The sequence below is a fragment of the Poecilia latipinna genome, unplaced genomic scaffold (genome assembly GCF_001443285.1).
Source record: "Poecilia latipinna isolate Pla-1442-1.1 unplaced genomic scaffold, P_latipinna-1.0 Scaffold3678, whole genome shotgun sequence".
NCBI lineage: Eukaryota > Metazoa > Chordata > Actinopteri > Cyprinodontiformes > Poeciliidae > Poecilia > Poecilia latipinna.
In genome coordinates, this window is record NW_015116294.1 from 28,748 (window position 1) to 33,840 (window position 5,093).

Consider the following 5,093-nt stretch of genomic DNA (forward strand, 5'->3'; position numbering starts at 1 on the left):
GGGAAACACCTAAAACATGCAGGGCAGGGGGGCCTGATGACCAGACTTGAGAAACACTGGGTTAAAGTAACAAGTCAACCACAACTCTCTCCCCTGTTTGCTTCCAGTTTTCTCTTTGAGCCAGCCATTGTTTCATTTAAACATATTGAGACTATAATCAGAATTTATGTATCATAATCACAACCATTTACTTGTCAACTCATTGTAAGGCTTTATATTTTACTTTGTCACAGTAGAGCAAATGAAGTGCTGTGATGTATCAGCTAGTGATGGGTAGATGAGGCGTCATGAAGCGTTTCGACCCATTGCAAAACAGTGACCCAGTGTTGATGCTGTGTCACTGGATACTGACACCTGATGGACATTAAACATCCCTACAGGCAATGTAGTGATTTGAAGACCTAGTCTATGCAATAAGATTCAAGTCATTGTATTGTTGTAGCAGAGTTAATTTTATTTATTTATTTTATTTTTCTTTATGAACCTTCTCAAAACTAATTTTCTTTGAATTGACATGTCTGTTATATATTATTTATGTTTTATTTTGCTTTCATTTTTGGTTCCTAGTGTGTAAAAAGCCATCCTCATCTATGAATATTTGTTTTCCTTTGTTTTTTAATTATATTTTATTTTGGTGGGGAAGCTTTTATTTTCTTACTTCCTGTTTTTGCGTTATATCCTGTGTGTTCGCTGCCACCCTCAGTTCGCGCCAAGCTGCGCTGGGGAGAGGTAAGTGTACAGAGTTGTCTTTCATTTGTGTATTAAAATATTGAAAACGTTCTAAACAATATGTTGTAAACTCACATGTTATATATATTGTTGTTTAACTGTTCATGTTTAGCGCAGCACTGTGCTGGGCATTTGTCTCCCACATTGGTGACACCCATCAAGTTTTCTGTATCAACGTGGTTATTTTTTCTTTTTTTTCTTTTGGTTGGTTAGGGTGTTTGTGGAGAATCCGGAGCCCAGGAGCTGCTGTGTTTAAAATGTTCTTGTTTTGAACAGGAATAAAATTATCCTGAATCCTGATTCCGGTGTGGTTCTGACTTCCTGTTACCAACCGCTACATTGTCATAGCTTCAGTTAAATTTAAAATATATTTGATATCCTTAGATACAGTCAATAAATAATGTGAACATGTACTGTACCATAAAGTGAAAATTTAAGTGGATGTGTTTGGAATGAGGATGCTTGTGGACATTTTTTTTTCCCCTCACAAATTTTAATAAAAAAAATAAGTTTTTCCAACACTTTGAAATTTAGTCTGCTACGCTTTTTCGGCACAACTTCTCCTGCTCTAGAGAAAAATGAAGTAAGTGTAACCTGGGTGTAAATTTCTGACTGATAAGATTGATCTCGCGAGATTATGAAGCAGCTAATCACTGCTCAGTATCGAAGTCACGTGTACCACTGCAGCCTATCTGCTGGCCATATTAACTGGAGCGGGACGTGTTGAGGGGAACAGAGCTACACGTTTGTTGAGCGTTGCTTCTTATTTTCTTCACTTTATTTCTGTACAAAACTCACCTAACCATAATGAAACCGTAGGAGCCGATTACCACCAGCCAGGAGAGATGGCAGGTTGTGTGTAAAATAAACGGCGGGTCTGGTGAGTGTTTGTTTTTTGATGTAGCGGTTAGCTTAGCAAAATTCTTGTTTGTGTAGGATTGCAATGAAATCCCAGACTCCCATACACTTTTTGAATAATGAAGTGTTTTAAATATTTATTAAATGTTTAATTTTCTTACATTGCATGTTAAGTAGTTTATATGGTACATAATTGACTTCTTCATGGATGTTTGAATTGACATTATTGAACCTGATATTTACTGAACATGATTTAGAATTTATAGTGCAGAGTGCACTGATTGAATTTGTGTACACATTAGAATAATTGAATTGCATTTAAATGTTTGTAAACTGGTCCTGTTTTATTATGCAGGCCAGGTGATGGCGAGCTAAATGTCCAGGCCTAGAGCCATAGAAAAGGATTGCACCCGTGTGTGTGAAGATTTCCGCTCTCCTGCCAGGATGGTAGGAGGCTCCTTGTAGCCTGTGAACACTTTTGTCCCACTCTGATCCTTGACTTCCCATCTCAGATCTATACTGCACCAAGCACTTTACCCAAGACCAGCCTGCTTGGGATTTATCTACCCCAGCTTGGGGTGAATGGACTGAAGGGTCTGGGTCTAGTAATTAATTAATGGTGAGATTAGTTGTTTTTTTTTCTCTTATTGCGCATATTTTTACATGGCCATGTAGATGTTTGTTTTCTTCACTGAATTTGTAAATATGTATAATTATTTTTTCTTTCACTGAATATAAGGCACTCGCAAATTGCAAATCTTCAGTCTCCGTGTCTCCTTCATGAGTTGAACACTGTTCTGAGAAACTAGCCCATTTGATCCATTTATTCCCAAACTATTTACATTGCAGTATATTACATTTTTAAATATGCTACATAAGCAATACATTTATATGAAATAATTTATAAAAAGCAACTGAGTAATTTGTAGAATGGCTGTATATCTAAGTTTATCTGGGTGTATCTGGGACTTCATTCTCATGCCTGGTCTCATAATGCCTCAACATTGAGGAGGTGGATTTATTTAAATAAGACAGTTTAGTCAAACATATGCGACACTTAACCTGCAGAACACAATATGAAAGTAAACTAAGAGTTAATTTCAGCTGGATTTGGATTCAGATCAAGTAGAAACTGAAAAGAACCAGATGGAACAACATGAAAAATACCTTATTTTCTGATGCAAGATCAAAATGGTCCCACACTGCAAAAACCTTTCGTTTGGCTTGAGGCTGCTCAGTAGTTGATGCTGTTCCGTAAAAGATCAAGAATTATTTTGGCAAATGCATCCCGTTGACAGATTTGCTTTTTTATAAACATAGTTTGGCACTCCAGTGTCCTTTCGAAACAGTTCCTGTATCGGTCACGTGACTTGCTGAAACCAAAACGCGCACCGACATGGGTTTTGGTCTATGGGCTTGACACATGCACCGAAGCATTGGTGTTACTGGACCCATCACTAGCATCAGCTCATGAGTCAAACAGTTGGATAGAATGCTTCAGTGCTTCATGAAGCTTCATTTCAGCATCACTACCCTAGTAAAAAAAAAAAAAAAAAAAAAGTATACTTTAGTGTATTAAATTTTAACATACTGTAGCATACTTGATTTATATACTTAAACTGTACTATTTTGGAATGACTTTTGGGTTTAGTATACTTAAATAGTATTAATTTACAACTTTTAGTATACTTCAATTAACTTTTTTGGAACAACTTCAAGTTGTACTTAGTATACTTTTTTATGTAGTATTCAAGAGCTTGATTAGGATATTTTGAGTATTAATTCTGTCATATTAAAAATATAATTTGAATATACTTTAAATATATTTAATATACTGTTGCGCAACACTCCCCCCCCCTTCTCTCTCATGTTAGGAACATACCAACAGTGTCATGAAGTGTCATTCAGTAAATGACAGTTTTAATGAGAAGTTGCTTTAAAAGTTGGATGAAAGGTTTTATGTTATGTTTATGACAGTGTCATGTCAGTCTTATGCACACCCCATCAAATAAAGTGTTACCAAAATGATAATTGAAAGCCCAATGTAATAATTTTTTTTAAAGTAATAACTTTAGTGTTTTTTTTGTCAAACTTAAATTGTTATGTTCATTGTGTTCAGTTTTGACATGTAAACTGAGTTTATGTAAAGTTCAAAGTTGTGAGTAAAGTTGGACAATTTTAAAATGTCAGTAATTAAACAAAATATTTGAATTACCTTGAACATCTTGTGTAATTAATCTTTCCATGTAATTATAGCCTAAAACAATATAAGTACTGTAATGTAGTTATGCATGTAATGTACAAAATAGGAAAGTAGGAATAAATTAGACTTATGAGTAATTAAAATTGTACTTTATTAGTAATAGCAGTAAATCAAAAATAAAAAGTGTAATTTAAATACATTAATATTAGTATTGTCAAGAAAAGTCGAGCTCATCCCACTTCCCCATGCTGGAGATTTTAGTTTAATAATAACAATGAATAAAGTTACCTTTAAAATTGAGTACAACGGTGACATCAAGCCCCAACAGTAGAGTCAGACGGTAATAAAATTAATCTGGTTGTGTGTGTTGATATTGTGTCCTGCAAACTTTGCTTTAATTCTACTTTTTTCTATTTAATCATAAAAAATCATAGTCAGGCAGAAAGAGTCATGAAAAAGGAAGAGCAGGTTTCCTGAAGAAAGAGGAAGAAAGCTTCCAACCTGCATGTGTATAAAAATAGTTCAGAGTACTCATTTCAAAGCATTAAAGGTTTAAAGAATAAAATCTAAACATTTTGAGTAATTGGATAAAACCCAGAGTAAAATACTTACAGTAATAATAATAACTTAGAAATAAGCCAATAATTAATATTGGTTTAACCAGTGGTTGATATTGAAGAATACTTACACTCTTACACTTGTGGAAATACTTACAAGTGAAACAAGTAACTGTAACATGGTATCAAATAATTAGAATAATGGATTATTCTTGGTTTCTTTTCATTAATGTCTGTAATAACTCACATTATGATTATAATAGGAGTAACTAATAAGTTATGGTTATTATAATATTATAAATGAATGCTAAATCAGAGAAACTAAAAGGTTATAAATGTGATTTTGACATTGAACTTGAAATGGAGTAAAATGTGTAACTGTAATTAAAGGTCACTGATGTTGTGTTGGAGATAGATGATAGGTGTAAGGTAAGGGGAAAAAGAGGAAGTGATGGGAGAGCAGAGATGACCAAGGCCTTATTATTGAACTTAAACTTTCCTAAGAAAAGGATGGATGTAAGAGGACTGTTGAGCAACTCGGGGTCATCAAGTCATAATGTCTCCAAGACAGTGATGGATATGTGATCATCGGTCCAAGTAGTCAGCCAATGAGACAGGCACAGCAACAAAGCTAGCCAATGCAAATGCACCAAAAGGGTGGACATATCCTTTATAAGGTGAGTGCAAAAGAGGAATCTTTGGTTGGCTCCTCCAGGCAGCTTCGAGCCAAGATCGAGATGGACAAA

The 5,093-nt window shown here is 34.7% G+C and overlaps 1 long non-coding RNA gene across 1 annotated transcript; it reads left to right on the forward strand.

The window, feature by feature from the left end:
• Positions 1-699: 699 nt before the first annotated feature.
• LOC106941448 (uncharacterized) lies at positions 700-1,062 on the forward strand. The gene is made up of 2 exons (XR_001423367.1): positions 700-729; positions 943-1,062. It is a non-coding gene; the product is annotated as an uncharacterized LOC106941448 (long non-coding RNA).
• Positions 1,063-5,093: the final 4,031 nt, after the last annotated feature.